The sequence below is a fragment of the Electrophorus electricus genome, chromosome 1 (genome assembly GCF_041902795.1).
Source record: "Electrophorus electricus isolate QZ-2024a chromosome 1, ASM4190279v1, whole genome shotgun sequence".
Taxonomy (NCBI): Eukaryota; Metazoa; Chordata; class Actinopteri; order Gymnotiformes; family Gymnotidae; genus Electrophorus; species Electrophorus electricus.
In genome coordinates, this window is record NC_137497.1 from 24,690,627 (window position 1) to 24,703,138 (window position 12,512).

Genomic DNA, 12,512 nt, shown 5'->3' on the forward strand with positions numbered 1-12,512 from the left:
TCCTGGCGCCCCAAACTTCATAATGGGAGATTTTAATCATTGTAATATGAGAGAGACTCTCAAAGATATCCAGCAGTACATTACCTGCCCTACAAGAGGAAATAAAATCCTGAACCATGGTCATGCATCTATAAAAACAGGAACCCCCACTGGCTGTGTGTGACCACCACACTGTTCATCTGGTCCCAGTATATAGACCAGTTTTAAAGAGGGAGGAAACACAGTCTAAAATGGTTCAGGTCTGGATTGACGATGCAGTGAAGTGTCTGCAGAGTTGTTTTGATTGCACAAACTGGTCAGTTAGGCTTAACGGTTTTAATGGTGATAGGGAGAGACACCAGACCAGTTAGATTTAATGGTTTTAATAGTGATATGGAACTGCCTGAGGCACTTAATTTTATTTGAGATTTAAACAGTCTCACTCTCTTCAGGTAAATAGAGTGTTCAGATATATACAAGTACACAGTAAAAACGAAACAATGTTCCTCCCGGACCATGGTGCAGCATTTAATCTTGTGTGTAGATGCGTGTGAGCTCACACTGGACCCCAACACAGCACACACACGTCTCTCTCTGTCTGAGGGGAACAGAAAGGTGACACGTGTGGGGTGGGAGCAGTCATATCCTGATCATCCAGCGAGATTTGATTACTTGTATCAGGTTCTCTGTAGAGAGAGTCTGACTGGACGCTGTTACTGGGAGGTGGAGTGGAGTGAAGATGCTGCTCTAGCAGTGACATAAAGGAATCAGCAGGAAAGGAGTCACAGATGACTGTGTGTTTGGATTCAATGTAAAGTCCTGGAGTCTGTACTGCTATGACAACAGTTACACTGTCTGGCACAATAAGAAGAGAACTGACATCTCTGCTCCCCCCTTCAGCTCCAACAGAGTAGGAGTGTATCTGGACTGGCCTGCCAGCACTCTGTCCTTCTACAGTGTCTCCTCTCACACACTCACACACTTACACACATTCCACCCCACATTCACTGAGTCCCTCTATGCAGGGTTTAGACATTGGTGGTCTCATTCCTCAGTGTGTGTGAGAGAGCTAGGATAGCCTCCTGTGTCCTGGAGCAACACCAGAGTCTGCAGGGAAACACACACTCCTCTACACACACAACTGGTGAACATCATAATACACACATGCTTGCTGAGTATAAAACACATACACGTTACATCTCTCGCAGTATACACTACCTCACGAACACACACACACACACAATGCAATCATAACCTCACTGTGTTAAACTCTCTGTACAAATCTACACATTAAACATGGAACTCTTTGGAAACCGTGAAAGGTTTTTCATTTTGTTTTCTGTGTGCTGGACTGATACAGGTGCAGATGTTGTACACAGTATGAGTGTAATGCCTAAAGGATTTTTACAATAAAATACTGTCAACACTCAAAATCTCATACCATAACACCAAAACAGCAAACACTGGTGAAACTGGGGAAACAACACAGTAGACAGTTAGATGCACTCACATCTCTCTGGTCCTCACACACTCAGATAAACACACACAGCACACACTGAGGTGCACCCACACACTCACATAGGCTCAATCAGCCAGGCCCCATAAAGGTCCAGGGCCTAAATTTAATTAAAAACACACAGCCAGTCATAACTTGGATCATAAATAGCACTAATTTCTGTGTATGTGTGTGAGAGAGAGAGAAAGAGTGAATGAGAGAAGGAGAAGAGGAGAGGGGTGCCGTCATCTGCTTTCTTCAGACTTTCTTCATGGTAAAACCGTTCTGTTCTTTCTCTGCCACTTCTTTTCTCAGAAAACTTTCAAAGCTGCCTCTTTGTTTCCTTTGATGCTATTGTCCCTCAAACTTAAATATCCCCAACTGCCAAATAGCCCCCCACAGCCCCTTAACAGCTACTCCATTATCCAAACTGCCCTCCAACAATTAAATACCCCTAAAAAACAATTACCCCATTAGTCAAATAGCTCTCAGCCTCAACTATTCCACAGCCAATTACCCATCAACCCTAATTAACCCCACAGCTAGCATTTAAATGCAGTGTCTCTCGTTGCAAAGCAAAATGAATAGGACAAAACAGCTCACTAAAATGGCCTATATTTAGCTGCTAAATGGCCAGTTGTCAGGTGACTAATTAGTGTGCCTACAAAGCTCTTGGCGAACGATACGCTAGCAGACACCCACAGTTTTAGATTTCATTAGGCATCGTTAGTTAGCCAGCTAGCTAAACTTAACCAAATAAGACTGTAGCTGAATAAAGCAGTCCGGACCAAACACACACACATTTATCAGGCTAACTAATAGTTAGCTAGGAGATTTCTGTCATGTTCACACCGTAAAATAACTAGCTAGGTAGCTAATAAAAATGACATAATTACACCATGATAGATCCAGATTATAATTACAAAGAACCGAGTAGTTACAACACTATTTCGTGACAACTAGCTAGCTACAATATTTGCTATTCGTGCTAAAATGTGTTCGTTATGCAAGTTAAAATAAACAGCTAGCCAGATAATTTAGCTAGCTAGCTAACTAGCTTAGCTACCTTTCTTGAGGTACCTCAGCTAACTAGCTGGCTAGGTTAGCTGGCTAGGCTAGCTAAGATTCCAGTTATAATAGACGGAACATTTCGCTATTTATATCTAATAATACATTTCCTCATTTTTAGTTCCTCATTCCTCAAAACATTTTTGTTTTGTCAAATTACAACGTTTATCTTTGTGTTATATGTTGTACGAACGTTGAATGATAATTATGGGAAATGAGCAGCCGTTTCGCCGCAAGTCAATAGAAATCGGTTAAGCTTTCTCGTACTTAGATGCACAAATTTCATCTTGTTAAAGCGGTTAACATAATTAACATGATTGGGTTTTCATTTAAACAACACAGACCATCCTTTCTCCTTCACTCCCTCTGCCAGAACTATAGGGACAGCTAATCAAACGCTCACCCACAACTACCACAGCCAGTTACCACTCAACCCTAATTATCCCCACAGCTAAACAGCCCTGGAGCTCTTGTATGTATTCATTGTTAACTACTGTATATATTCCTTGTGTCTCTAGTTTTTATCGCTGGTTATTGTTCACTCATCCTGTGTTCATTGCACTAAGCCTGCCTTTATATTAAGCCCCTGTCGTGTTCGCTGTTCGTGTAGCATGTGTTCTTTATTCCACATTTTCGCCATGTAACCTGTTCACAGTTGTGTTTCTATCGGTGTATTTGTTCTTTGTTATTGTGTTTTGCTTTCGTTTTCTGGCTCTGTCCGTCTCTACATGTTGACCCCCATTCTACTGACCCTGATTTTGTTCGAGTATGTTCCAGAATACTTGCGTCCTCTCATTGGTCTTTTCCAATTTGCTTCTCGAATTTTCATTGGCTCTCCCGTTGCCATCCCGTTGCTTTCCTGTTGCTTTGTTTCACTTCTGCTTTACAGCGTGCGGTAAGTGAAGCCGTGCGGGCATTTTACATTTTCCTTTCGATTCTTTTTTGCTAAGTGTTGGGCTCAATATCTTTTTGTGGCTTTAATTCCGGTACGTCAAGACCTTACTGGAAAAGTGAGATTTAATGGGCGAAGTTAGCGGCCAGAACCGCTCGAGCTAGCTAGCTGCTCGTTAACCTGTCTGTCGGTCATTTCTGTGTGAAATACAGGGTGTCTGACTATCTGGCTACATGACATGATTAAAATGATCTAAATGATTGATTAAATTCACCCAGCGCACCTGAAGTGGTGCTTCACATCTCGAGATGGACTGTGTTGCTGTATTGTATGTTTTCCAAGTGTTGCTGCTTTTGTGGAGAGGCGTGCGTGCGTGAGTGAGTGTCTGACTGAGTCACCGAGTGCCTTTGAATGTGACTCCTTTCTGATGGCTGAAATTATTCCTTGGGTTCGTATGCAGGCAAAGTAAACATCAGATATGTTCACATTTATAGTTATGAGAAAATATGACTCAGTGAATTAACACTTTCCAGATTAAGCAAACTGTCAACCCACAAATTGAGATTAATTCTGATTCACATTGTCATGATGGGATTCTTGATGTAAACATAAAAAGAAAATCTTAAAAAGAACTTAAAAAGAAATCCTCTGAAATATTTGGTGTTCTGGTACAGGTGCAAACACCACAACCTTGGTGTTCTGGCAGCTCACAGTTGCAATACACTGAAAGAACTCCATAGTATCCTTGACCATTAATGCGCAGCGTTGTTCTTCAGCACCTGCAGGTGTATAAATAGAGAGACACGATGATGAGGAGTAGGTGTCTCCAATCAGTTTTCAGGTGATTGAGAACAGGGTAGACAAACGGTATGGCCCCTGTCTGATGTGGGCATGTCCCTCTCGGTGGTGGACCGGCCACCATGACAGCATGCATACATTTTAAAGATATTGGAAAAGAAGACACATTTATGACACATAGATATTGGAAAAGATGACACATTTATCCAAGGTAAGTTAAAATTATGACTGAATACAATCTGAGCAAGTGAAGCTTAAGGGACTTGCACAGGGGCCCAACAGTGGCAAATGTTTAGTATTGGGGTTTGAACTGGCATTTTTCTGACTGTAAGTTGAGTACCTTAACCACAGAGCTACTACTCAGTTTTACCTGGTTTATGTTTTTTGTGTGTGCAAACAAAACTCTATATTGTCTTTCCATTCATATAAGCAGTGTACTGTCTACATTTCTTTTTTGTAATTAACAGTCACTTAGGATCATTACACCAGCTTTGTCCAAATAGTGTTTAATGACTATTCCATTCACAAACAGATGTTCCTGCACATATCTTGAAAGACAGAGGTCCCATGAAAAATAGTATGGGTACATTTATTTTTAAAATCATTAGAAATTATTCGATACAATTGATATTCGATTGATAAAGTAATCCAAAGTTGAAGTAATTGGCAGAATACTCAATTACTAAAATAACCTATAGCTACAGATTAATTGATTATTTTACATATTGCTATGTACGGTTTATCAGCCACAAGAAAACTATTTCAGGTTTTATAACATGTTTGTCAGATAAATTTAAGGCTCGTAGCAGTGCAGCCAATGACTGACAGTTTTTGGGTTTCCCTGCCCCAGTACACCTGATCCAAGTCATCAGCTCATCATCAAGTCTTCCATCAGCTGGATCAGGTGTGAAACTGTGCAGGGCAGTGGGTCTCCAGAACCACCAGATGTAGCAACCAGCAGATGTAAACTACTTTCATATGTAGGCTACTTTCATACTTCTCACGTGTGTTAGTGTTCCTAGAAATATCTAAATGAATGCTGGGAATTAGGGAATTTAACTGGGTGATACAACATAATGGCAGGACGTTGATGTTTTGGATCCTGGATTAATCCTCCTCTGGCAAATGAAGACTACTGTGCTGCTGAGGTGTACTGGGGTTTAGTTCTTTTTTTACTGTGGGTTAGTGGTTTAGTCCTGTTTCTAATGTGGGTTGGTGGTTTGGTCCTGTTTCTACTGTGGGTTAGTGGTTTAGTCCTGTTTCTACTACAGGACTAAAGACTAAAGGCTAAAGGCAGACTATTGAAACACAGGGCTATAGGCCTGAGATAAAATGTGAAAACTCCTTTTTTATAGGGTATGACATAATGTTTACTCCAACAAGGCATTGTGCACATGAATAAAATAACCTGTTATTTCCACTATTCATTACACAAAGGAGATTGAAAGTGGATTACTGTTATCTTCTGAACCCCAGTTCTGAGTACCCACTGCCCTGCAACCATCCTTGTACCTGACAAACATGGTAATAAACCTGAACTAGTTTTTCTAGTAGCTGATACTGTACATGGCAATATGCAGAATCATTTAGTCTACAGGTCTGTAATGCACCTATAAACCAGGAATACCTACTAAAGTAGACTGTGACAGTAGGTGCAAAAGTAGCCGTGTAAAACACAGACATTTATTGAAAGACAACAAAAACAATGTAGCACTTAAACTAACTTGGTCAAACACCAGCAACATCCACATTTAAACAAGAGACTTATATACACTCACAATAATGACACAAAGTGAGGAACAGATGTGATACACGGGGAGGGCGTGGCCATACAAACGAACACGCACGCACACACACATCTGAGACGTTTGGGAGGAGGGGCTGTACTGTGACACCAAGAAAATGTTTCCATCTCAACTAAGCTTTAATTCCCCATATAAACATCATTGTATTTGGCGCATGTTGTTTCCATGAACTTTGAGTTATGACATTTATACCGATACATTTAACCTGTCAATAAATAAGCTTTAAAAATAAATAAATAAATTATAGATCTAATCTGTCAATAACCACCGACAACCCACCATTGCTCTGGTAATCTGCCTCTTTGTTTGATCTATTTGTCCTTCGGTTTTAAGTAACAAGCTGCAACTTTGGATCAAAGCACAAACTTTTGAAACTATCAAAATATTCTGAATAACTACAGGCCTTCATTTGATGACAGTATCATAAACGTTTTCGCATCTAATAACACATTAGACAGTAGCTATGTTCGTCTGCCTTACCGTCACAATGAATCTGTTCGTAGGTCAGACTTTCTGACCCTGATCACTTCTGCCTGAAATCCTGCTTCAACTATTCATAATCCAAGACATCAAAATGTTTCCATTCAAACCCAACAAAAGTGCTAGTCACTATGATACTGCACATATTTAACAGGCATAAGAAGCACCGCTACAGATCATGTCGGTATAACATTAAATTTACTGCCTTCCTCGTCCTGCCTCCCGCTAATCAAAGTGAAAGTACCTGCTTGTTTTGGACTGTGCATGTGTAGAACACCACACTATATTACACTACCTTTGTACAGCGGTACCTCACTTGAAGTTTAGAATTTTACGGCACTGACCACATCTGCAGAATACGCGGTTAAACCAATTGCGGATATAGAATACTCACTGCATTAATGGGTTGACTGCCAGGAAATGCATGTTCATTATTTCATATCAAACATACGAACATTACATAGATGTGCTTGTTTGAAAATTACAGCCTTAAATAGTCAATGGAAAAACTTTTTAACAATCTTCTGTTTATACATAAATGCAGAGTTCTTAGTGTTAAACATATTAATACAATAAATGGTCTATGTAGTGTCTTCGTTTATGTAATTGGTCAACGTAATTATTATAGGTTTCTACACGTAATTATTTATGTAATGACTGTGTATATTGTTGCATCTATAGCCAGTAATGCCACACTACTAAAGTACTACGTCAGAGTAAGTAGACACAACACTTCAAGAGACACGGTGGTTGGCTTTTCTTCAGTTTCCTTTATTCTCCAAAGCCACAGTAACCACCTACAATGGGTTATTAGTGCCCTGCAGTGTCCAGTTATGCAAACTACCTCCAGGTGCAAACAAACCATATACAATACAACTGGTTTAATGGCCTCTGTCCTTGCAGATCAGGCAGCCACACATACCCCCAAGAGCAGGGCAGACTTTGGTTTAAGGTACGACATAAAAATATTTAAAAAGCTCTCTTACTGTGGCTAAGAACTGTACACATAGCGGTCACAGGGGTCAAAACAAACCAAGATGTACAACATACATATGAAATATAATTGGAGACATTGTCATCTAGAAAGCAGAACTAAAGCCACAGACGCAGCACATTTCATCAGGACCTTCACTGAGAATGACCTCAACAACATTAAACAATGTGACAAAGGAAACAAAATAATACAACAGGACTTTGATTGTACCTGATCAACAGATTGTTAAATATCAAGGGATGAGAAGGCCATCTACAGTGAACATGTCAAGAGACTATATAGAACATTTTACCAACAATTCTCTCATCTCTGACTGGGTGCCACTATTCCACACTGAATATAAAATATAAAAGAAATGTTTCAGTAACTATACACTTATTAATTATAATGGACAGTCCTCTGGCACAGCCTAAATACACTTAACAACAGGGAGAAAAGAATAAATGCATTTATTAAATTTCAAGCATACAAATTCTCACTTGGCAATGCAGGTAATCAACTGTCTCTAGAATAAGAAGAAAAGCTTACAGTCTTCCATCAGTGCATATAAATGGAATGTAATGAATTTTCAGTGCAAAAATACACCTACCTGTGAATATTTTACCAGTGATCTCAGTAGCTTTGCCAGATCTTATTTACAATATACTGTATTTGGAAACAAAGGTAAGACAACAATGGTAAAACATTCAGTGATTGGAAGTTCATCATAATGAGTTTCTGGCTGGTCATATGACCCAAAAGGTTGGGGTTTTTGTTCTGTTTTTCAATAAACACCCTGCTGTAACACAGCTCACAGGTGATGGTATCAATCCTCCTAAAAAAGCAAGACTTACAGTGCGTGTGCGTGTGTGTGTCCAAGTTGAAACCTGAGAGATAATCACACCTTTTCTAAATTTATTTATACTCCATAAAAAAAGTTTTTCTTTTTCACAGACCAAGGTGTGATCCCATCAATGGATGTTACAAAGGCACTTTTGATCATTTTAAGAAAGTAATGTTGAAATGGAAATATGTAAATACTGTTTGAATTAGTGATAAAAGAGTGGATTGATTATTTTAGCACATAAAGTGACATTAATGCTAAATTTAATCGATGTATTTGGATGTAGGTGGGATTACATAGGGGTTAATGCTATAGTGGGATTAATGCTATAGTGAGATCAATGGCTGTAGTACATTTCCAGTTCCAGTTCTAGTATGAGACCCCATGGCCAGCAGCTGCCTGAGAGTGTGAGCGCTCCTGTTCACTATGAAGGTCTACATTTATCCTCCATTACAGCCTCTCACAGGAAGAGTCATTACAGTATATACACACACTGTCTTCAAGGGGTCGTATTCAGAGTGTGAATATACACATACTATCTTCAAGGGGTCGTATTAAGGACCACGCATTTCCTCATCCATACAGCGATCTCTGCTAAAGCACTGTACTCTTCTCCTGACTTTCTCACAGTGTGTTTGCAGTGGAAAAATAAAGCGGCATATCAACACCCAGAGCACCAGACCCCCGGCAAACCCAATGAGAAGACCTTGGTAGTTTCTGACCACCCAACTCTCCTTTACACCTGAACAGAGGAACACAGATCCCTCAGCATTCATCACATTTCCCCGTTATTGTAATATTTAAATACGATCCCTCACACAATACTTGCAACAAAATATATATGATCTCCATGTATTATAACAAATTAGATTTGTGTGGTTAAATTGGTTACCTTAGTTTAACTGTGTGCATATGTGAGATAAATATTACTTACAGTAGTAAGAGGAAAAAACAAACTAAATAACATGAAACAAACTAAACACCCCCTCCACCGTCCAAGTATTTAACAGGATATATTAATCCAATAAACTGGTCCTAGTATTTTATTCAGTAGATGGGTGGTTATAACTCAGATACTGAATGAAGTGCTACTCTCATCAGTGTGTGTGTCACGGACTGCTCCTCCCCCATAAATCATGTGGTACAGCCCGCCGTGTGCAGGGGGGAATTCACAAATGTACTGTGTCTCTGTTTGTAACCACGTCCACTGGGATTGCAGCTGTAGAAGTCTCCCCAGTTGGCGGTCCCTGGCCCGCCTGGTAGTGAGTGGGCACCCGGCAGAGCCATGCAGTGTTTGTCTGTGTGTGTTTGCACGGTAGCCTGAGATTCACACTCCCAAAGGTGGACGCTTCAGGAGCTGCGGCCCTTGGGATGGGGTTCTGTCATGGACTGCTCCTCCCCCATAAGTCACGTGGTACAGCTCGCCACGTGCAGGGGGGTTCACAAATGTACTGTGTCTCTGTTTGTAACCACGACCCCCGGGATTGCACACACGTGTAGAGGGTGTAACGTATGGAGGCTTAAGCAGGATGTGGGGATGAGACATGTTGAAACAGACGTTTATTAATACACTTAACAATAAGACTTAGCAGGCTAAGGTTTCAAACACCAACAACATCCATGATAAGACAAGAGACTTTTATACACACACAACAATGACATACAACAAGGATCAGTGAGAAACATGAGAGGGCGTGGCGATGCAGACAAAGACATACATGGAGATGTTTGGCGGGGGAGGGGCCATACCGTGACAGAGATTTTAATGTTAAGTTCTTATGTGTCTATTTAAACTGTCCGTGTGTGCTCCCTTTGTTGGTTATTGTTGCGACTTTGTGTTTACATCAGTCTGTACGTACATTGTAACAGTAATGTGGGTTTGTTTGTTCCTTATTGATGTGTATGTGTTCATTGTGTTAATTATTTAAGTATGTTCTCCGTAGATGTTATATGTGAGTGCCACTATTGTCCACGTTTTATATTAATAAACGTCTTTCACAGATGAGGGGGTCTGTGCGTCCTGCTCCGCGCCCATTGGCACTTACATATAACATCCAGCGTTACAGTGTGAGTGTTTGTAAAAGCTAATATCTGTCTGTAAAGCATCCTTGAGTCTAAGAAATTTATATATTATGTAACTAATAAGAGGAAAAGGAGGAGGAAGTGTCTACTCTGATGTGCAGGGTTCCCCTCCACTAGAACCTCTTCATGTCGATGTTCTACTGTAAAATGTAATCAGTGTGGATGGACCACACACAGGTGATGTATTTTCTGTTTATTAAGTTTATTAAGAAATGGTTTATATTACTGGTCAGTAAATGAGTTTATTATTCAAAACTGAGTTTCACTATATTTTGATTGTCTTCATACTGAAGTATATAGTGAAGTATATAATGAAAATATAAAACAGCAGATTATACTCACCTTTTACTGAAGGCACAGTCATTTTCTTTCCTACAACAACATCAGACTTATAAGCAACCAGAAATCACACAGATAGAAACATAAAAAAAAATGAAATCTTGCCATTTGATTTACACATTAGGTTACCTGAGAGTATCCTGAACATGACTGTGCTCTGGCAGATTAAAGTCTTACCTTCTATGTTGACTCTAAAGGTGAATACAGTCTCCTTATTCCTGATGTCCCATATGATGTAAACGCCACTATCAGACGCTTTCAGCTCCTTCAACTGCAGACTGGAACTGATTGACACTCTCTGCTCATACTCAGAGACACTGAATTTCACGACCTATGACCTCACATAATCTGACAACGTTTGGACTGTCATCGCTAGTACCAATATGGGCACATCCAGGATAAGAGATTCTCCAGAGGTAAACTGCATGGAAACCTCAGGAGCTTCAAGGACACACACACGCACAGATTACCACCAAATGGATCACCTTATTTTTATTCTCCAATTGCAAATGTTTAGTAGGGAAAATAAAGGAGGACACTTACCCTCTATCCGTAGAATCACACTCACAGATGTACCAGGTCCTCTTAGTGTAATCGGCATCAGTGATGGTGAGGGAGAGATCTCCCTTCAGGTACTGATCATGTGACATGTGAAATCCCTCCTCTGACTGGCAGGATGTCTGGTCACACTGAGCCAGAATGTCATGTGGTTTACGGGACACAGTCCATGTGACCACACCAGAACATGTCTGAGTGCAGGGGAGAGTAGCATTGTCATGAAGATTCACCTTTAGTGAGCTGAGAGATGATGCAGAATGAAGAACTGGAGAAGAGGAGAAGACGGCGGATGGAAAACTCTGTGTTACACAGCACACACTCAACACATTCAACAGCATACATTCAACACATTCAACAGTACACACTCAACTTTCTTCAGCTGCTAGATCTGAACCAGTCCTAACTTTTTCATCAAATTGACACTAGCTGTTAAAACATTTTATACATTTAATCTCACTACAGTGTAAGTGAGAAAAGCTCATTATTTATGAGACAAGATCACTGCACAAGAACCAGTTCATACTTTCTGACTGCATAAGTCATTGCTATACCAAAACACCTACTATGAAATACTGAACTAAATTCCCAACTAACAACCTAAGTCACTAACATCTCTGTGTTAGTCAGTAACACCAAAACATATCTTATGAATGAACATGTACATGATTGAAAAAACTGCAGATACAGAGACAGAGAGAGAGTGTAGAATACAAGGAGAAACTGTGTCCCTCTTCAACTTTATATTTGATTTGACTATGAAAAGATAGATAGAAAGATAGAAAATTTAATAGATAGAAATTTAAACTTTGAATGATCTGCAACCCTGGTTACTTATGCAGTGGTGCCAGCAGAAAATATTTAGTGGGGGACAGATGGGACCAGTGAACATCTTGTGGTGGTACACTAAATTGTGTTACTGCCAGTGGGTTAGGGTTGTGGTGGTACACTGTGTTACAACAGGGTTAGGGTTGTGGTGGTACACTAAAAAGGCCTCACAGCACAGAGTAGTTTCAGGCTATGCAGGTTAATACAAAGATACAAATCAATATTATAATAGTGTATAATAAACTGAACACAATTTCATTCCTTATCAGATTATGATATTCTCATGAGATCAGCCAAGGGATCATCAATAAACCTATGAAATTCCAATTTGAATTAATTATCACCAATAAATCAAGGGTGTAGGTTAATTAAAC